This window comes from Maniola jurtina, chromosome 13 (assembly GCF_905333055.1).
Source record: "Maniola jurtina chromosome 13, ilManJurt1.1, whole genome shotgun sequence".
In the NCBI taxonomy this organism is placed as follows: domain Eukaryota; kingdom Metazoa; phylum Arthropoda; class Insecta; order Lepidoptera; family Nymphalidae; genus Maniola; species Maniola jurtina.
This window is the reverse complement of record NC_060041.1, coordinates 690,954-714,580: the sequence shown is the minus strand read 5'-3', so window position 1 is coordinate 714,580 and position 23,627 is coordinate 690,954. Positions and strand designations below refer to the sequence as shown.

At 36.4% G+C, this 23,627-nt stretch overlaps 1 protein-coding gene across 2 annotated transcripts in view; it reads right to left on the bottom strand.

The window, feature by feature from the left end:
• Nucleotides 1-23,627, bottom strand: part of LOC123871321 (calcium/calmodulin-dependent protein kinase kinase 1) — a 127,995-nt gene that overhangs the window by 36,985 nt on the left and 67,383 nt on the right. The window lies entirely within an intron of this gene.

The window sequence follows — 23,627 nt, the reverse complement described above, 5'->3', positions numbered from 1 at the left end:
TACTGATTGAATCTACCTTTGGTATAGACATACAGGCAATCCCGAGATTGCTTAATGTTCCGGCAATATTGAATTTACCTTTGGCGTTCTAATAAAGCTGGAGTGATTTGTCTACATACTCGTAGTATAAAAACAAAATAGTTTTTCGCTATCGCCCCTCTGTACGCTTAGATCTTTTAAAATGCACAACGGATCAATAGATAGTGATTCAAGAGGAGGATCTATAACACGTAATAGTTCAATATTGTTTTTAAATCCCCGACCCAAAAAGAGGGGTGTTATAAGTTTTACGTGTGCATCGTAGCTCCTAACCTAATTAACCAATTTTTAGTTATTATTACTCATATTACTCACTTTTACTAATATTACTCTCTTTTCTTAAAGTCTGGCATTGGGATCATTACTCTTTGTTAAGAGGGGTCTCTTCGTTCATTTGAATATCAAGCAACTAAAGTCCATGAAATGCAGACATATTCTAGAAACTAAATTGCTTAATATTTAAATGAAATTGCAACTACGATTGTATGGAGTAAGTGACAGAGAGAGCCCTGTTAACTAACGTGTTTTGACCTGTGAGAGTGAACTACATTGATGGATCATCGCGCGTGGCACAACGCTAGGGTTAATTGATCTCGTGCGTGTAAATCTATTTCAGTTAATTGGGAATACAATATCTACAGTACACCTATTTACCTATGATGTTATTTAGAAAGGCAAAGGAACCAAGTTGTAAAAAAATCATGAGAGTTGGAAGGCGCTAGAAGGTCGTTAATGCCGGCTTTTTAGGGATTCCGTACCTCAAAATGAAAAACGAAACCCATATAAGTAGGTATAAGGGTTTCGTTTTTCTTATAAGGTTATAGGATCACTTTGTTGTCTGTCTGTCCGTCTGTCCGCGTGTCGTGTCTATCAAAAAAACCTATAGGGTACTTCCCGTCGACCTAGAATCATGAAATTTAGCAGGTAGGTAGGTCTTATAGCACAAATGAAGAAAAAATCCGAAAACCGTGAATATGTGGTTACATCACAAAAAAAGTTTAAATATTCATGAACAAATAAATTAGTATATTTAATTTTCAACGTAAGATAACTAGGTATACCAAACGGGGTATCATTATGAAAGGGATTTACTTGTATATTCTAAAACAGATTTTTATTTATTAACCGACTTCCAAAAAAGGAGGAGGTTCTCAATTCGTCGGGATCTTTTTTTTTTTTTTTTTTTTTTTTTTTTTTTTATGTATGTTCCCCGATTACTCAAAGACCCCTGGACCGATTTGGAAAATTTTTTTTTGTTTGAAAGGGTATACTGTGCAGGTGGTCCCATATAAATTTGGTGAAGATCTGATGAATATCTTCGGAGATGGAGAACAGAACTCCTCAATGGATAAGAGCAAATTGCTCGCGATCACTGTAATAGCTTAGTAAACAGTAGGGTTTTAACTGGGCATAGCATATTATAGTACAGTGGGGCCACTAAAAATTGTGAAATAAAAAATTTTCAAAAGAAAAATAAAACCGACTTCAAAAACCAAAAACACTAAAAAGTAGAAAATAATTTTTGTTTAGCTACACATGTAATGTACCTAGGTATGAAGTCGGGCGAGCTTCACTCTTGGATTTCTAATTTTGTTTTAATATGCTCGCTCGACTTCATACCTAGGTACATTACATGTGTAGCTAAACAAAAATTATTTTCTACTTTTTAGTGTTTTTATGCCTAATAGTTATTAATTTATCGTGCAAAATGTTGGAAAAAATACCCGAGTACGGAACCCTCGCGTCTAACTAATCATCAGCATCATCAACTCACCGGCTCACTATAACTGATCACGGATCTCCTCTCCGAATAAGTAGGCTTTGGCTGCACCAGGCTGCGTGCTGGCCAGACTTAACACACCTTTGAGAACTTTCTAGAGAACTCATACAGGTTTCCTCACCATGCTTATAGGTATGTAGTATTTTGACCTCTTGGGGGAGTGAACTACATTGATCTAGATCGATGGTATAACATCGCGTGGCACATCGCTGGGGTAATTGGTCTCGGCGCGTGTAAATCAATTTGACTTAATTGGTTCCCTCCGTCCGAGAGATGTGAGATCATGGCTGGTTTTACACCATACGCATAGTGCGTGACTTATGACTTGTATTGGCCTTTGTTATAATTGCTTTAATAATATTAATAGCGCTCATGCAAACTGTGGAATCAACTCCCGTCGGCGGTGTTCCTACTAGATTACAACATGGGGTTATTCAAGGGGCGGACCAACAAATTCCTGAAAGGCCGGCAACGCATCGGCGGTTCCTCCGGTGCTGCAAATATTCATGGGTGGCGGTAATCACTTAACATCAGGTAACCCACCTGATTTTTTATTTAAAAAAAATAGAGAGAATACAAGCCGTGATAGGCTAGTGGTTAGGACGTCCGCCTCTATTCGTGAAGATTGGGGTACCATTCCAGGCACGCACCTCTAACTTTTCGGAGCTATGGGCGTATAAAAGAATTAAATTTCACTCTCTTTACATAAGAAAAACATTGTAAAGAAATCTGCATGTCTGAAAGCTCTCCATAATGTTCTCAAAGGTGTGTGAAGTCTGCCAATCCGCACTGGACCAGCGTGGTGGAGTATGATCTGGTATGACTATGCCAGCGTGGTGGTGGAACCACCACGCTGTTATAGTACCTACCTGAATAAACCAAACTGTACCAAATTGAAAAATAAACCACGGGAGTTGGAAGATGCTATAAGATCTTTAACCTCCGTTTTTCCTGTCTAATAAATATAATATATTAGACCCTTAAATGAACTGAATAGACCGTATCAGCATCACAGGGTTTCAGCGAAGCGGAAGCCCATTGAACTAAATTAGTAGGTACCTATAGAAAGGCTATTTTAAACAAAAATTGTGTTCTATAAAGCTATCAACAAGTGTAAATTAAAAATGTATATAATACCCCCGACGAGTGAAGGTTACAGTAACCAAAAAAGAGCTGATAACTTTCAAACGGCTGAACCGATTTTCTTGGATTATAGCTAAGAAAACTTTCGATCAAGCCACCTTTTAAACAAAAAAACTAAATTAAAATCGGTTCATTCGTTTAGGAGCTACGATGCCACAGACAGATACACAAACACACACGTCAAAACTTATAACACCCCTCTCTTTGGGTCGGGGGTTAAAAATGTAGCCTCTGTCACCTGGATTAATAGTAATTAGGATGTAGGATGTAATAAGATGATAATAATCATTAGGTAGTATATCTTAGTTACCAGTTGCAAAAAGCTCTTGCGTACAATCTTCTCCAAGGCTAACCAGGCCTCTTGCAGGGGACACCAATTCGACCAATTACTTTTAAATTATATACGATTTAAAATACATTACGTTAAGTACATATTATTAAGACTGTTGACATTAATTCAATAGATTATACCTTAATCTGTGACGCAATATGTTATGCAAGAAGCAATCTATCAATGATATTTATATTATGTAAGTAAAAATCAAGAACCTAGATTCGTTACTTACGCATATCGATTTACCAAACCTATGTATCTAAGTGAAAACTTAAAAGTCTAGGATGATTGATGACGGTCTCTGTAGAATGTAGCGACTTTCATTCATTTTGTATCTTCTGTCTTATGTTACGGCTACATTAAGGTTAACATCAATGCCCATCAACGCCATAATTATCGCGATAGTAATAAACGTGTTAAACTGAAAGGCCACACGGCCTAACGCCAAACGGCAATGTGAATGCCGTTGTTGTGACTATATCTACGTTTAATGGGAAACGCCATTGAACATCGCGTTGTGGCCGGGACGTGAGGAGTCGTAATGTCCCGGTCACATTAACAACACAATGTTCAACGGCGTTTCTCGTAAAACGTAGATCATCGTCATCACTGATCATACGCCACATAATAAGTTCGGAACTCTATTGTACGAGTAATATCATTGCAGTCAATACTTCAATTATTTTAGTTAGTGTCTATGGAGTGTAGAGGTAGTAGGGTCTTGATATTTGAGAATTTTTCACGTCATTTTCTCGTATTTGTATAATTTAACCTTTGAAGTCGTGGGGATCAGCTAATTATTTCATACTGCGTTAAAAATTACAATTCCATTGGTTTAGGTATATCATAGTTCTAGTCTAGTATGAATCGAATCGTAAATTCGTAAACGTTTGTTTACAAACAGTACAAACACAGCTGGCGCGCGTGAACGAGGCAATGAAACGCCAAATTACACACTCGGGACCGGATCTCTACAATTAATTTTATTACTATACTAGATGATACCCGCAGTTTCATCCGCATGGATTTAGGTTTTTTAAAAATCCCGTGGGAACTCTGCTTTCCAGAATAAAAAGTTTCCTATGTATGTACATTTCCGGGATACAAGCTACCTCTAAAAATTCATATGAATCGGTTAAACGGATGGGTCTTTGAGAATCCCGTGGGGACTCTTCGATTTTCTGGGATAAAAAGTAACCTATGTCCCTCCCCGGGGTGAATGCTAACTCTGTACCAAATTACATCAAATCGGTTAAACTGTTGGTTAAAATCTAGGAGACAGACAGACAGACGCATTTTCGCATTTATATAATATTAGTATGGAGTATGGAATATTAGTATGGATTAGGGTGAACTGATGCAGGTTTTCCGCAATCGACGGAAGCATCGAATTCCGCAGCGGAATGATAATAATCCATGGCAAATCCAATTTATCAAATAGATTTAATTCGATTTATGATCAGAAACAATACAGATAAAGCTGGGAAGATGATTGTACCCGCGATCAGGTTAACGCAATTAAAAACTAATTCGAAATTTTCCCGCCTCCGCTGGAATGCCTTTGTAATGTTATTCTTGACAAAATCAACTTGCTATTTCTATTATGGTTCTTTGGATACGATATAATAATAAATTTCACTGTTTTTTTAAATATTAGGATCATTCCACCAAGCATGCAGATAGCTATTATGACGTAAACATCGGATAAGAAATGATTTTTGAAAATATAGAAGCTTAAAATATAGAAGTTCGTTTGTGTAGTCCACGCGGACAAAGTCGCGGGCATAAGCTAGTACTATATGAATTGAAAAGTTGACTGACTGACTAACTGCTCTATCAAACTACTGGATCGGGCCAAGCATGCAGATAACTATTATGGCATAAACATCCGCTAAGAAAAGATTGTAGAAAATTCAACCCTTAAGGAGGTAAAATAGGGCTTTGGTAGTCCACGCCGACGAATTCGCGGGCATAAGCTAGTTAGTATTAAATAAGTAATTAAAAGGACGAGCAAGATATACCTACGTTAGTTAATAGATGGAAAATTCCGAATTAGTTTTTAATTGCGTTACCCTGACCGGTGACGGAGTCATCTCCCAAGTTTTATCTTTATTGTTTCATAATCACCAATCTAATTAACATTGACCTCTGGTTCAGTGTTCAGTGTTGACGTTTCATTGTGGTTTGACCTTTTCGGGTTGTTATCAAAACATTATATTATTATCATGCTAAAGTTTTGATAACTCGTGTTATTCTCGTTTTGATATTTAGTTTGCTATTGTTAGACTGTTTTTATAATAACTATTTCAATATTCACCCATACCATAATATTATAAATGCGAAAGTCTGTCTGTCAGTCTGCTAGCTTTTCGCGGCCCAACAGTTTAACCGACTTTGATGAAGGAACAGAGTTAACTTACATCCCGGGGAAGGTCATAGGCTACTTTTTTCGGTAAAACTCGACATATCTGCAGTAAGTAGGTACCTACTCATATTTTTAAATACGAAAGTGTGTTTGTCCTCCAATCACGTCACAACGGAGCAACGGAGCGACGTGATTTTTTGCATGGGTGTCTAATGTCTATAGTTAAAGACCTGGAGAATGGCAAAGGCTACTTTTTATCCCGGAAAATCAAAGAGTTCCCTCGGGATTTTTAAAATCTAAATCCACGCAAAGTCGTAGGCGTCAGTTAGTGATAGATTCATCTATGAAGACCCCATTTCTAAGTAGATAATATGATAATAAGATAAATAAATATGATAATGTTGGCAACAAAAAATATCTCTATGTCGGCAGTTTGAGATAATCTAATAAGTACCTAGTTTTTGCTCGCGGCAAAGTACGACAATGATTGATTAATGTACTTACACTACAATGTTCCATCGTTGTTATAAGTATAGTCAAACAAGGCCCTTATAGTTTTATATGGATAAATACCCCGTCTGTCTGTCTACATTTTAAAAACAAATCATATTTAAGAGAGTCCATAAAATACAAGGTACTACAAGCTTAAATTGCTATAATTTTTGGAGACCACCACTCTTTTTAACCCCTGACCCAAAAAGAGGGGTGTTATAATTTTGACGTGTGTATCTGTGCATCTGTTTGTGGCATCGTCGCTCCTGAACTAATGAACCGATTTTAATTCAGTTTTTTTTTGTTTGAAAGGTGGCTTGATCGAGAATGTTCTTAGCTATAATCCAAGAAAATCGGTTCAGTCGTTTGAAAGTTATCAGCTCTTTTCTAGTAACTGTAACCTTCACTTTTCGGGGGTAAATAATAATAAATAAGCCTCGATAGCTCAACTGTAGAGAAGCGGACTAAATTCCGAAAGGTCAGCGGTTCAAACCCCACCCGTTGCGCTATTGTCGTACCCACTCCTGGCACAAGCTTAACGCTTAATTGGAGGGAAAAGGGGAGTATTAGTCATGATTAGTATGGCTCATATTCTTTACAAAAAAAAAAAAAAACCATAACCCTTCCTTTTGGCTTTGCCGCAGTCGGGTAATAAGCAACCGTGTGCCATGTCACGGACCAAGTTGTAACAGTATTTAATTGGTTTTCAACTGTCCCAGGACAACATGTCCGATATAATCCCGGGTTGGAGTCTGCGAGGTGATAAATCCGTATTAACGCTAATAGGTACATACAAACACGGATTCGGTTCGGATACAGGCCATACTAATTGAGACGAATTATCTGTTTATCTAACGTCCACTAGGTCGCTTAATCGAATCGCGTATTTGTCCTTCAAAAAAAACTGGCCAAGTGCGAGTCACACTCGCACTGAGGGTTCCGTACTCGGGTATTTTTCCGATATATTGCACGATAAATCAAAAACTATTATCCATAAAAACAATGAAAATCTGTTTTAGAATGTTCAGGTAAAGCCCTTTCTTAATATTATGATACCCTTCTTGGTATATTTATCTTACTTTAATTTTTTTGTGATTTAACCACAAATTCACGGTTTTCGTACTTCTTCCTTTACTTGTGCTATAAAACTTACCTACCTGCCAAATTTCATGATACCAGGTCAACGGGAAGTACCTTAAAGGTTTTTTGACGGACATGACAGACGGACAGACAGACAGAGAGATAATGCAAAGTGTTCCTATAAAGGTTCCGTTTTTCCTTTCGAGGTACGGAACCCAAAAAAAAAAAGAAAAATATTTAGATAATGTGCTACTTAGTACAACACTTTTAAAGTATTAGTTGCCCTGAGAGTAATACAAGCACCAGGAGGAATCAAGATAACGCTGTGACGTATGTGGCACAAACTGAAACAAGATTCCAGAAGGTCTACAGTGCCGGAAAAACCGCGTCCCTTATGTGTTTCTCAAAAAAAGTTTATGCGATTGGTTTGGTTTTTAACCCCCGACCCAAAAAGAGGGGTGTTATAAGTTTGACGTGTGTATCTGTGTATCTGTCTGTGGCATTGTAGCGCCTAAACGAATGAACCGATATTAATTTACTTTTTTTTGTTTGAAAGGTGGCTTGATCGAGAGTGTTCTTAGCTATAATCCAAAAAATTGGTTCAGCCGTTTAAAAGTTTCTTCTATCAGGTCTTTTCTAGTTTTCTTGTAGAAAAAAAGGTTAGATAACCCTTAGGTTCATAATATTCAAGTGTCAATTGACAAATGTCAAGCTGTCAAGATGGACGTTGCCTAGATATACATAATCATTTATTTGAAACTTGATTTGAAAATGATGTTTTGGAAAACTCAGATACTTTGGATCGTAGACGCGGAATAGTCCAAGAAAATCGCTTCAGCCGTTGGAAAGTTTTCAGCTCTTTTCTAGTTACTGTAACCTTCACTTGTCGGGGGTGTTGAAAATTTTTAATTTACACTTGTTAAGTAATCTAAGGAAAACTAAAGTCTACGACTACATAGAGCTAATTTTTCGATCGCTCGATAAACTTTAACTCATGAATTCATTTGCCGTGTTGACAGATTTCCTATACAATAACTGTCAAAGCCTCATTCCTTAGATAAAAGTTATTTCACGATTGAAAACCCGGCCCTTAGGGCCTGTTTTACAACCGCAAGATAAACTTTATCTAACAGATAAATTTAACATTTTGACGGATTCCCAATACAAAAACTGTCATAACGTCATAATATTATAAAGTTAGATAAAGTTTATCTGGAGGTGGTGAAACAGGCCCTTAGTTTACTAATTTTTAACCCCCGACCCAAAAAGAGGGGTGTTATAAGTTTGACCTGTGTATCTGTGTATCTGTGGCATCGTAGTTCCTAAATTAATGAACCGATTTTAATTTAGTTTTTTTTGTTTGAAAGGTTGCTTATAATCCAAGAAAATCGATTCAGCCGTTTGAAAGTTATTAGCTCTTTTCTAATTACTGTAACCTTCACTTGTCGGGGGTGTTTTTTTAAGTTACACTTGTGTTCAATGAATATCTGAAACCATCCAGATAAAGAGATGGGCACATCAATAAAATCTGGATGTATGCAGCATCAGTATTCGCTATTCTCCGTATATTGTGGAATTATTCATGCTCGCTGGCTGCTGGCGGTGTATGCTTTCCAAATGTATTTCTTTGCATGTTTTTGATGTTACGTGCTCTATATAACATTTCTTGACAAAAATTTAAGTTGTTTCCCACGACCTTTTCCTTATATTAGGGTTCCGTACCCTAAAAAGGATAAATGGAACCCTTATAGGATCACTTTGTTGTCTGTCTGTCCGTCTGTCATATCTGTCAAGAAAACCTATAGGGTTACTTCCCGTTGACCTAGAATCATGTTTGGCAGGTAGGTAAGTCTTATAGCACACTAGCTAATACCCGCGACTTCGTTCGCGTGGATGTAGGTTTTTTAAAATTTCCGTGGGAACTCTTTGATTTTCCGGGATAAAAAGTACCCTATGTGCTAATCCAGGGTATAATCTATCTCCATTCTAAATTTCAGCCCAATCCGTCCAGTAGTTTTTGCGTGAAAGAGTAACAAACATACACACACACACACACACACACACATACAAACTTTCACCTTTATAATATTAGTGTGAAGTAAAGGAAAAATCTGAAAACCGTCAATTTGTGATTATATTACAAAAAAAAAAAAAAATAGAAAATTCTTATAACTGTGCAATAAAGTGAAAATTACCTTAGGTCAAGCTATAATTTGAATGTTAGTTGCAGAAATCAACAAGAAGTTACGAAAAACCATATAAACGAGAAATCGTGATTAAAAAGAATCCTCGAACATTTGGAAGAAAGCGAGTAACTTCTTTATGAGTTTCTTGCGAAAGTTTTATATGTATGAGTGTGTTTTAAAAGTTTCCGAGTAATTGCGAAACCACGCGATCGTATCGAGCTTTTAAGATTTCGTAGACGAGGATTTCACTAGTAAATGCTCGCGACTTCGTCCGCATGGGTTTAGGTATTATTCGCCCCCAACTTAAATTATAAATTTAACTCCCCTTTTTGCATCGGGGGCACACCCCAACGCAAAAAGGGGTGTTAAAAGTTTAACATGTGTATCTGGGTGTATGTAGGTATATCTGTAGCATCTTACCTCCTAAAGGGATGAATCGATCCACGATCTTCCGCGATCTGTGTTTCCTACCAATTACAATCCGGGTATCTTTAAAACAAGAGTGAATAGGTACCTTCTAGGTAAACGCGTCCCATCTTAGACCACATCATCACTTTCCATCAGGTGTGATTGTGGTTAAGCGCTTACCTATAGTGAATAAAAAAAAAACCGATGTTGGTTTAGTTTTCAGGGTTCCGTATCTCAAAAAAAAAAAATTCAAAAATAAAATAAAAACCGACTTCAATAACCACAAGCACTAAAAAGTAAAAAACAAACAAAACAAACATAAAAAAAAACATACAGTCGATTAGAAAACCTCCTCCTTTTTTGAAGTCGGTTAAAAGGGGGCCCTTATACGATCACTTCGTTGTCTGTCTGTAAGTCTATCTGTCCGTCTGTCGTATCCGTCAAGAGAACCTATTATAGGGTACTTTCGGCATTGGCTTTCAGTTCCAACATACACTGCACTTTTAAGCATTGCAGAGGTCAACAAGTAATATTACAATTTCAGTTCATTTAGAACGGGAGATACGCTGCTGTTGGCTACTGCTGCATTATTCATTCAGTTAAAACTGTCTCGCTAAATTTCCCGTGACGTATAATTTCGTTTTGCAAATATGAATATTTATATCGTACCGGGCTATACCACTATCATGTACGATATATTACCGTTGATGGATGGTGGCGTGGAATCAAGGGGTCTATAAATCGATTATAATGTTTCTACAGTCTATTAAAGTTTTCAAAATATATTTGACTAGGAGATCTGTTTCTCTGAGGGATAAATGACTTTGTTTTTAACCCCCGACCCAAAAAGAGGGGTGTTATAAGTTTGACGTGTGTATCTGTGTATCTGTCTGTGGCAACGTAGCTCCTAAACTAATGAACTGATTTTAATTTAGTTTTTTGTGTTTGAAAGAGGTGGCTTGATCAAAAGTGTTCTTAGCTATAATCCAAGAAAATCGGTTCAGCCCTTTGAAAGTTATCAGCTCTTTTCTAGTTACTCGTAGCCTTCACTTGTCGCGGGTGTTATAAATTTTTAATTTACACTTGTACTACGTACTATACATAGCAGTGAGATAAAACTGTGCTAGCACCCTTGTAGTGTATTGTATTGAAGCAGGTGTTACTTTACAGAAGTCCATGATATACAAGGAACCAAAAACTTAATTTGCGAAAATCCGTAAAAACTCGACAAATCAATATGGTGTAACATGCGGCATGCGGTATGTACCACCCACCCTCCCACTGCTAAACATGCAGGAAAAGCCAGCCACCAATATGTACTATACAGATTTGTCTGGTTTAGTGGATTATAGCAAATTATGCTTTTGGTTCCTTGTACAGGCTGAAAATATGTCAACAGTGGACAACTTATTTGCTTTCATTTTGTGAGATTAATTTTTTTCCACCTTTGGAATTGCTATCGTGTTTTTGACACGTTTATTAAAAATGATTTAAAATGCTTTTATCTGGCAAGCCTACTGTCAGGTTTTATAAACGTTTCATTTTGCCGATGAAATTGGATTTTGGTGTCCGAACTTTTTAAGTTCAATGTAGAATGAGAAAGTAAGTAAAAGTAAGCTCGGTAAGTGATTTGCCATTAGTGGTTGCCTTGGAGAGATTTCATGGCAGGAAGATATTATATTTATTAGTAAATGATGCTCCCGACTTCGTCCGCGTTTATTTAGGTTTTTTGAAAATCCCAAGGGAACTTTTCGGTTTTTCAGGATAAAGAGTACTTAGTACTTAGGATGTACTTAGGTACCCTGTTTAAATAGCCGTATGCGCAAGTTATTAGCACCATTTCACGAGTGTCAATTACAATTATTAGAACCATCAAAGCTGTTTGGTCACCCATTCCCAAAGTTTCTTATCATTTAAATAATCCTTCAAATAGTTATAGGATTTCTCAATCGGTTTAGGTTTTATGAAAAATTTGAACTTGTTGAGAGACATCTCCAATACCTAGGTAGGTATGTCTTTTGTGAGCTTATCATAAAGATGGTTAAGTGTGATTCGGACGAAAGGTTCCGTAATCTGTCTCGTACAAGCGTATTTGTTGTTATAGCGATAATAAAAATACACATTCTGTGAAAATTTCTACTCTCTTCAGAAGGCGGACGGCCAAAATATGGATAGGAGTCTTAGCCTGAGATCTAAGCACACTTTGACTTTGCTCAGATGTAAGACACTGTTAAAACGAGACAGCGTTATACCTCTGGCATAAATCTGTCTCGTTTTAACTGAAATTTAAGTCTAAGCAAAGTTATGGGGTTCGGTTGGCTCCCTTCGGGTACAAAACCCTGAAAACGATTGCGATTTTAGCAATGTCATAATCACAAGTTTCGTGTTAATGGGGCTACACAATTCTGTGTAAATAGCTCCTTACAAAAGGCAAAGTACGCGATGCTTTATAGCATTAAGTCTATAAATAAGTCTAAATGGAACGTAAGGAGGTCAGACCGACACTATATTGATCGGGAACTTTAGTTTTAGTGAAATGGACTTAAATGCAGTAAAGGAATTTGGCTAGGTACCTACTTAGCCCCCTTATTTATTTTTCTTCACCATCATTAACCCATCACCGGCCCACTACTGAGCACGGGGTCAGAATCAGAAGGCTTTAAGGATTTTTAGGGTTCCGTACCTCAAAAGGAAAAACGGAACCCTTATAGGATCACTTTGTTGTCTGTCTGTCTGTCTGCCTGTCTATCGGTCCGTCCGTCCTCAAGTTCACAATCGGCTTGTTTTCTTCCGACATTTTGAACCATTATCATCATAATATTTCAAGAAACTAACACGTAAACATAATTAAACTACATCTATAAACCCTTCTCTTGAATTACTCTATCTATTGATGAAAATTGCATTAAAATCCGTTGTGTAGTTTAAAAGATTTAAGCGTTCATGCATACAGACAGCGGGAAGCGACTATATTTTATACTATGTAGAGATAATCCAGTATCAAGAATATTGTTACTTGTATATTGTAAGTGAATGTATCCACCTACTTATTGGTGTATGTTTGAGATCAAGCAATCGGAGATCGCTTTTCACTTACAGCGGTCATTGACACCATAGTTGTTAAGGTCCTATTACATTGTTAGTTTTGAGATTCAGGGAGCTTTAATGAAACTTTTGAGGTTTATGGCCCATACTATATTTTGATTACTATATAAACTGAAATTAGCCTTATCTAATTACTAAGTATACAAATCATGCCGGCGTGGAATTGTGCCAATGGTTATAATGTTTTTAACAAAAATTCAATGATATGGCAGAGCAGTTATATTATAGTGCTTTTTAATTTTTTTGCAAATTACTAAATAGACATATTTGGACTGCAATTGCGTAATAGTTGATAGAACGCCTACCTAGAAGGTTCTTTTGAAGGTTCCAATATTTTAATTGGCGGGGAAAACGGAAGCGGAAATGCGTTATTATATCATATTCATCAGTTTCATCACATATTCTATCAGTTGCGTTATAGAAACGAGGAAACGAATCTGGGTCTTTAAAAAACCTAAATCCACGCGGACGAAAATAAATAAATAAAATAAATATTTTTTTATTGAAAGCAGCTTACGACTAGTTTTTTACAAATTACTAATTATAAAGTTTTTATTAAGGCACTTACAACTAAAATATAAATTAGAATAATTTAGTAAAACCAAACAAAACTAGACACAAATTATTTATCCACTGTCCCTAAACTCGGTAGAAACCTGTGTTTTAGGCGACAGTGCTCTCCTTTACTAATTGAGTCTGAGTATCAAAAATTATTAGGTTTAATTTACTTTTTTAATTTACATACAATAGTTCAATTTTTTTTTTATTCAATACAAAGCGTGCGTAAATAAAAGCTAGAATCAAGTAGAATAAATAGCAAACAATAAAAGCTCACAAACAAGTGAGCGCGGTCCCTAATAGCTTTGTTTTTTGTCATACCGGGGTCAAAGGCGCCTCACAACTGTCTCTCATAACGTCACTTTTTCTTCTTATTTGGGTTCCGTACCAAAATGATAACACGGAGCCCTATTAATGTCTGCTGTCTGTGTTTTTTAGGGTTCTGTACCTCAAAAGGAAAAACGGAACCCTTATAGGATCACTTTGTTTTCTGTCTGTACGCCTGTCTGTCAAAAAACCTATAGGGTACTTCCCGTTGACTTAGAATCATGAAATTTGGTAGTTCTTATAGCACACGTACATGAATAAATCTGAAAATCTGGTTACATCATTTAAAAAAAAAAAAAAATGTGTTTCAATTTCCAAAATAAGATAAATATGCCAAGTGGGGTATCATATGAAAGGGCTTTACTTGTACACCCTAAAACAGATTTTTATTTATTTTTATATATAATAGTTTTTGATTTATCGTGCAAAATGTTGGAAAAAATACCCGAGTACGGAACCCTCAGTGCGCGAGTCTGGCTCGCACTTGGCCGGTTTTTCTTCTTTTAAGGCAGTATATTTCTCACAACCAATACTTTGGCTGTGCGCCATAACGATCGCATAATTTCTTAGTTATGAACGGTAATGGCATATTTTCGTTCTACTTTGTACCGGGGACCGCTAAAGTGGAACTTTGACCCCTATTTGGTCACCTATTCACCCCCTCATTTCTTATTACTAGATCTCAACACGAAATTTTTAGAGTTCCGTACTCAAAAACGAAAAAACTGGTCAAGTGTGTCATACACACAATATAAGGTAGAGTTCTGTACCCCTGCTAGGTAGTTGCTAAAAACTTTAGCGGTCATTATTTCTGGAACTCTCGGTTTTCATGTTTCAAGGAGGTAACCTGAAAAATCTTTTCTCAAAAGTTCTAATAACAGTCAGTTTCTGTAAGTATATTATATTGTTAAGAGATCAGCCTGGCTGCCTAAATTTTTTCTGTGGAATAGGTAAGCCCCCCGTGCGAATCCGGGGCAAGTTCCGGGCCTGGAAAACTTGAGGTCTATGCTTACTCAATAGATTATATCGCAGCGACAGATATAGGTAGGTACTCGCCAAAATGCTTCAAGGAGCTATTTGGTAACCAAATCGATTTCGAATGTAAAATAAAAAACTGGTTTCAAGGTCTTTCCACTAGTTTTTGGTAGAAAGTCAATTATTTATTAATTAAATAAACTTATACGATAATATTCTGAGTACATAACTACCTATGAAACGTGCTGGAATGCAGTTTCTGATAAGGTCCAATACCCAAAACAAGTTGACTTTGGAGTTTTGATGCATCTAGTTTTTGTAAATAATTTATAAATAGTATTTTTATGTGAGGTTACAAGCAATTAAAAAATCTCTTAAGAATAATGTGGAAGCGAGCGTATAGGTACTAATGATAATAACAAAATACCTATTAGTAACAAACTTTATGTATTTTTTGTACGATTTTTTTGGACCTAATTGTAATTCATACCATATTTTTAACCCCCGACCGAAAAAGAGGGGTGTTATAAGTTTGACGTGTGTATCTGTGTATCTGTGTGTCTGTGTATCTGTGTATCTGTGTATCTGTCTGTGGCATCGTAGCGCCTAAACGAATGAACCGATTTTAATTTACTTTTTTTTGTTTGAAAGGTGGCTTGATCAAGAGTGTTCTTAGCTATAATCCAAAAAAATTGGTTCAGCCATTTAAAAGTTATCAGCTCTTTTCTAGTTTTCTTGTAGAAAAGAATGTTAACTAACCGTTAGGTTAGGTTTGACAAATGTCAAGCTGTCGAGATGGACGTTGCCTAGATACCTAATTATTTATTTGAAAATGTAGATGATGAACTCAGATACTTTGGATAGCTATAATCCTAGAAAATCAGTTCAGCCGTTTGAAAGTTAGCAGCTCTTTTCTAGTTACTGTAACCTTCACTTGTCGGGGGTGTTATAAATTTTTAATTTACACTTGTTGTAAATAATTTATAAATAGTATTTTTATGCGAGGTTACAAGCAATTAAAAAATCTCTTAAGAATAATGTGGAAGCGAGCGTATAGGTACTAATGATAATAACAAAATACCTATTAGTAACAAACTTTATGTATTTTTTGTACGATTTTTTTGGACCTAATTGTAATTCATACCATATTTTATAATACTCAAGTTTTATATAAGTTTCAATATTACAATAATAGATTTTAATTAATGTGTGTACCTATCTTTTGTTTCTGACAGTACCCAATACCCATTACCCATATGACGAAGATAGCTTTGTATACAATTTATTATGTATGTACATAATATTATGATATTTTAGGTCGCAGGTCAAGTGAAACACGTTTTGTGTTATCTTAAAACGAATTTAGAGGACAAAGCATCCAGAACCAAATATATGATTTTTATGCATGACTTGGCAATATCAGATGTATCTACCTACCTTACTAGAAAACAGATAGCCGAATAAAATTTTTAATCCCCGATCCAAAAAGAGGGGTGTTATAAGTTTGAAGTGTGTATCTGTGTATCTGTGGTATCGTAGCTCATAAACTAATGAATCTATTTTAATTTAGTTTTTTTTTGTTTGAAAGGTGGCTTGATCGGGAGCGTTCTTAGCTATAATCCAAGACATTCAGCCGTTTGAAAGTTATCAGCTCTTTTCTAGTTACTGTAACCTTCACTTGTCGGGGGTGTTATAAATTTTTTATTTACACTTGTATGAGGCTGTAGGTACACTCATCATACGTCGGCGTTGCCGGCTCACTACTGAGCACGGGTTCTTCTCAGTATGAGAAGCGTTTGGGCAGTGTCCACTACGCTCGGGCAAAGTACAGCTTGGCAGACTTCACACACCTTTGAGAACATTATGGAGAACTCTCAGGCATGCAGGTTTCCTCACTATGACATTTTCCTTCACCGTTAAAGCAAGTGATATGTAATTGCTTAAAAGACCTCTTAACTAGGCTATGACGTAGGTACTGTACCTGTGGAGAGTAGCATAGGTTAATTTTTATTTCGAAAAACCGGCCAAGTGCGAGTCAGACTCGCGCACCGAGGGTTCCGTACTCGGGTATTTTTCCTGACATTTTGCACGATAAATCAAAAACTGTTATGCATTAAAAATGAATAAAAATCTGTTTAAGAATATACAGGTAAAGTTCTTTCATATGATACCCCACTTCTTATAGTAATTTTACTTTGAAAGCTGAAAATACTAATTATTTTTTCATGAACACATTTTAATTATTTTTTGTGATGAAACTACAAATTCTGTTATCGGATTTTTTCCATTACTTGTGCTATAAGATCTACCTACCTGCAAAATTTCATGATTCTAGGTCAACGGGAAGTTTCTTGACATATACGACAGAAAGACATACAACGAAATGATCCTATGGAACCCTAAAAATGAAATAACTTCATACAGTCTGTCTATGATAACGAATCTAGTAGCTATGTTAACCGTAAATGAAATCATTTTTGTGCGTAATACCACAGCATTAATATCGTACAACTGTGGTAATACCGTGAAGATAACGATACTGTACGTAGTTCGCAACGTTAACTGGAACGAATTGCGATTGCACGTTGTAATGTACCTTCATGCTGATCAACCCATTTCCGCCCCACTACTGAGTACGGGTCTCCTCTCAGAATGAGAAGGGTTTAGGCCATAGTCTGCCACGCTGGCCCAATGCGCATTGGCAGACTTCACACACCTTTGAGAACATGGAGAACTCTCAGGCATGCAGGTTTCCTCACGACGTTTTCCTTCACCGTTATAGCAAGTGATATTTAATTGCTTAAAACGCACATAACTGTAACGTTAGTGGTGCGTGCCCGGGATCGAACCCCCGACCTCCGATTAGGAGGCGGACGTTCTAACCACTAGGCTATCACAGCTTGTTCCTTCTTATGCTTCTGTAAATATTGGAATTTATGATAGTTAAATATCGTGTACGATTGAAAATATTACATTATCTAACTGATGCCCGCGACTTCGTTCCCGTGGACATAGGTTTTTACAAATCCCGTTGGAACTTATTGATTTTCCGCGATAAAAAGTAGTTAATGTGTTAATCCAGGGTATAATCTATCTCCATTCCAAAATACATTTTTTATAGATAATTTTATGATCTACAAGTTTTGTCTGAAGTATTTTATGGTAAAACTTACCGTTTTGCTGAAAATCGCCAAAAACTCATTTTTTGGCCTATAAAAAAAATTCCATACAAGGGAAAGATGGGGAATTTTCAAATTTTATTTATAATTATATTTTGAACGATTTCACCAATTTTCAGCTTGTTGCTTCACTCTTATTTTTTGGTTTAATTTGACCGGACTAATAAGATAAAACTAGTCATACGCTGAATAAAATAAAACCGGCCAAGCGCGAGTCAGATTCGCACAAGGACGTTATTGTACCATTTTTTTGTGATGTAATCACAAATTCACGGTTTTCGGATTGTTCTCTTTACTTGTATTCGAACTTAAAAAACTTTGCTTTCTGCCAAATTTCATGATGCTAGGTTAACGGGAAATATCCTATAGGTTTTGATTCTTTTGACAGGTCTTGACAGACACGACGAGGTGATCCTATAAGGGGTCCTTTTTTTCTGGTGATACGGAATCCTAAAAAGTTGCAAGACTTGAAAAAGAAGAAACGAAAAGAAAAGAAGCGCGTAAGAAGTTGTAACCAACACTTACGCGCTTTTCCATACAAACGTATTACGCCTATTATTATTCATACTACTTACAAATAGCTGACATTCACTTATTTCTGGCTGAGTTCCCGATGGATGAGTGACCGATTCTAAAACGTTTCCAGTGTAATCTTCGTATCCTAAGGGCCGGTTGCATCAACTTATGTTAAAGTTTAACGGAGACATTTGAACATGGACTAACAAACCGTTATTTAGTGAAAGAAACCGTTGATCCACCATTGCACTATGACATTCGTAAAAAATTTATCTTCTGCTCAAAACATTGATTATCATTAAATTTTAGTTCATTACGTTCTAGCAAGCCGGTTATTATAATTTATAGAACTATAAATTACCACTTTTATTGGAATTAATTGCAATAGAAATATAATAATAAAAAAATCTTTTTTAGTGGCGTATAAAAAGGAATCAAGGAATTCAATGCATGCACCCTCTCGCAACCCGCATGCTATTTGACGAGCCATCTCTTTTAGAATTAGAATAAGCCGATTTAAACAATCATAATTTTAGTTTTAATTAACAATCACCAATAAGTGCGCCAAAAAGCGATTTATACCTAAATATCTATCTAGCAATTCAGTACACCCTTAGTGTGAGGCCTCCTTCAGGTGTTTTCTGTTTTCAGTCAATTTACCTTAGAACTAGTTATTTGCACTGAAGGGTAATTTGTCTAACCTCTTAACGACCAGCCGGATTAAGATGTGTAGTCCGTAATTCAGGAGTTCGTAAACTATCTGTTAAATTTTAACGAACACAAGTTGAGATAACCAATGGTTTGTTTGTATCAACCGGCCCTAAAACGTATGTAACGCAATGAAGTCCGGTCGATTTATTTACAGCCGTCGAACCGATATTTATTCAGTCTAGTGACCGTTAAATTGTGTGCGGGGAACGGAGCTTAGGGATTTTCTAACCTTTGTGCGACATTTTGTATCTTCTTACTAGAGAGTTTATCTTTTTTACGAAATAACACGGTCAAGTTGTCACTAGAGCTTTTTTTCTCTCTCGTCTGGCTTTATAAAGATTAGCCAATGTCAAGTTTGCGGTTATTTACAAGTTATGGAAACTATATAAGTAGGTATTGACTTCGCCTGTGCCGTTGCTCGCCGACAACGTGCGGCACCCCTTTAGAGCGTTTCCCAATCAGTTCCACCACCAAAAACACCAGCAAAACATAAAACCCGGCCACTTTTAACAAAAAAAAAAACACTCCAAAAAGGCAGAGACGAAGACCCACTGGGCCTTAGTGTTTAAGATTTTGCTTCCTATTCGGGAGGAAAATTCCTATTTCGATTTTTGTTGGTCTTATAACCCTGGACCTTCCGAGTAGAAGGTCTTAACCACTGGGCTATCGCAGTCATCAGTTTCGGAATTATTTGCGTGTTAAACAATAGTTAAATATCACATGCTTCGACGGCGAGGGAAATGATTATGGGGAAACCTGCATGCCTGAGAGTTGTCCATGATGTTCTCAAAGGTGTGAAAAGACCGCAGTCTTTTATGTATGACATCACTATCACACATCACACCATCACACTAATCACATAAAACTAATCCATACTAATATTATAAATGCGAAAGTGTGTCTGTCTGTCTGTCTGCTACGTTTTCACGGCCCAACCGCTGAACCGATTTTAATGAAATTTCGTACAGACTTGGGATACATCCCGGGGAAGTACATAGGCTACTTTTTATCCCGGAAAATCAAAGAGTTCCTATGGGATTAAAAAAAACGAAATCCACGCGGGCGAAGCCACGGGCTTCCTCTAGTATATTAATATTATAAAAGCGAAAGTTTGTGTGTATGTTTGTTACTCTTTAACGCAAAAAGTACTGGACGGATTCGGTTGAAATTTAGAATGAAGATAGATTTTACCCTGGATTAACACATAGGTTACTTTTTATCCCAGATAGTCAAAGAGTTCCTACGGGATTTTAAAAAAACCTATATCCAAGAAACGAAGTCTCGGGCGGCAGCTACTTATAATAATTATACCTAAGTATAACCATTTACCGTGGAAATGTTTCTAAAAGAGTTATTCTGTAGGTATCTCTGGATATTTAATGCATAATCACTAAGTAGCTACATTGCTTAAATAAGTAACACAGTGGTGTTAAATCAATTCGATCATTATTACTTGTTGATTTTCTTTGAAATGACCTTCGCAAATTATCGTGAAGCGTGATCCGGCCAAACGATCTGTCAAAACAAGTTATTTAACGATCGTGATTGACAAAGGACAAACTATAACGACAAAATAAATAAATTCCAATTCAAACTGACTGAGACATGAATTTGTTTAAAAAATTGAAAATATTCATGTACAAATAATGTAAAATTATGTAGTATTTTCATCTAAAACAGATTTTTATTGAATTTTAGGCATAATAATTTTGATTTATCGTTCGAGTACGGAACCCTTGGTGCACGAGCCTAACTCGCACCTGACACGTTTTTATACTAAACAAAACAGCATCAAAAACAAAAATTCAAAAAAATGAGAGATGTGTACCTCCTAGTTAGGTTCTCATTCGAATCAATCAAAATCAATAATTTTTTGTAGACACGCTCTAAAAATCAAAAAGTAACCTAGGAAAGGAAGTACCCTATAGGTTTTCTTGACAGACACGACGGACGGACGGAAGGACGGACGGACGGAAGGACGGAAGGACGGACGGACCGACAGACAGACAACAAAGTGTACCTATAAGGGTTCCGTTTTTCCTTTCAAAGTACGGAACCCTAAAAACGTGTAAATTCCTCATTGGCAAGCGAGGCAAAATGTTTGTTGTACGTGACAGAACCACATTTACATAATGCGATAGGTACGTGCGGATACATACATGTTCATTGACATATAGTGATATAGCTACTTTGATGTTGCGCATAAAAATACCCACACGCGCATACCAGTCCTACGTTGAATGTTTGAATGAATGAATTTAGTATTCTATAGTAGTAGTTAGTACACTTGAATAGAAGTGGCTCTATAATACGTTAACTAAGTAAACAGAAATAAATTTATTGTATGAACAAACAGAAAACGAGTTCAAAGTTTTCATAAAACGCAGACTTGTTGAAAAATCTTAAGTTTATTTATTTAAATGATAAGAAAGCTTGGGAATGATTTGCGTTAACAGCTTTGATAGTTCTAATAAGTTTTAAGAGGGGTCTCTCCGTCACCCGCTCCATACAAACGTAGTTCGTCTCTCATTGGAATACTAACCAATCATACTCAATGGAATTTTGTAGAAACGTTCCGGGAACTAATATCTATGCCTGTGGTTTTCCAAATTTCCGTTAAAATATTCGGTTTAGAAGTTAGGCAGTCTTAAAAATTCACATACAAATCTTTGAGCCCCTGTAATTTTAAAACTACAAATTTTTAGAAAAATCGAAAACACCACAGGCACAGATATTAGTTTCTAGAATATGTCTGCAAAATTTCATGGGCTTTGGTTGCTTAATATTCAAATGAAATTGGGGCTACGATTGTATGGAGTAAGTGACGGAGAGAGCCCTGTTAAGTGATATTATGAAATGGTGCAATTGCATCCCCGCGCATAGCTTGTATAGTATGGCATATTATTGTAAATTGAACAGTTGAAAAGAGCAACCGCCGAGTTTCTTGCTGGTTCTTCTCGGTACGAACGGCATTCCGAACCAGTGGTAAATTATTTTGACGATTCAAAAGCACTTGTAAAAGTTTATTTGAATAAACATCTATTCTATTTCTATTTTATTATATTTTATTTATGGGGGTAATGTAATTTATTAGATCACATGAATTCCAAGCGTAACGAGGGATTTTAGAGTAACTCTCGAGCGTAGCGAGTGTTTTGCATCTAGAATGCTGAGTGAGTGAGCTGAGTTTAGGGGAGTCCAAGACAAAGGCAGTATTACTGATTATCACCAAGTTTAATACTCTACTTTTCAAACCTCGCGAGACAATAACATCAAAATCTTCGTATGCTTTTAAGTAAATAGGTAGTACCTAACTATCTGTCTTTAGAAGTTTCTGGGAGCAAATCGTTTATTACAGTTTAAACATTAATAGTTTCCCGAGTTAAATTAGTGCTGCCACTCGACATTTGAACCAGTTAAATAAATAATAGGTAATTAATTTCAATAACACCACAATATAACGTTTCGCAAGCGAAGCCGCGGGCGATATCTAGTGTTAAATAAACATTTTCATTTTCAGTTTGTTGATTAAATTATTTCAAATACCAAATAGATGTGGGTTTCGGACGGTATAAAGTGCCCGCGGATACTAAAATTCATTTTATTTTAGATCCAAATTGATAGAGAAGATCAGATCTAGATTTATTATCAAACGGTTTGCGTCAGAGATTTGTGGGTAGACTTTATCTAGTTAGACTATTGTGTTGATTTTGAAATATCTGAAATGGTATGCATTGATTCCATTGATGCAATGGTAGGTATGACTTCAAGCATAACAGTAACAATCACACTAATATTATAAAGGCGAAAGTTTGTATGTGTGTGTGTGTGTGTGTGTGTATGTTTGTTACTCCTTCACGCAAAAACTACTGGACGGATTTGGCTGAAATTCGGAATGGAGATAGATAATATCCTGGATTAGCACATAGGCTACTTTTTATCCCGGAAAACCAAAGAGTTCTCACGGGATTTCGAAAAACTAAATCCACGCGGACGAAGTCGCGGGCGTCAGCTAGTTAATGATGAAAGTGGCAGTGGACAGCTGGTCTAGTATAAAAAATCGAATAAGTGCGAGTCTGACTCGCACACGAAGGGTTCCGCAACATTCTACAAGAAAAAATTATTAATATTTTTTTTAACTTTCTTGACGGCATTTTGTAATTTTTATTATTTGTTACAATAGAAATGCACATTCTGAGAAAATTCCAACTCTCTACCTATTACGGTTCACGAGATACAGCCTGCTAACAGACAGATAGACAGATGGACCGACGAACAGCGGAATATTAGTAATAGGTTTCCGTTGGCACCCTTTGGGTACGAAACCCTAAAAAAAGATGCATCCATCATTGATTTGTGATTGGCTCAATTTTTGGTACATTTACTTAGGTTTTACTTATTCCAGATGGTAAAAGTTTCCAAAAATCAT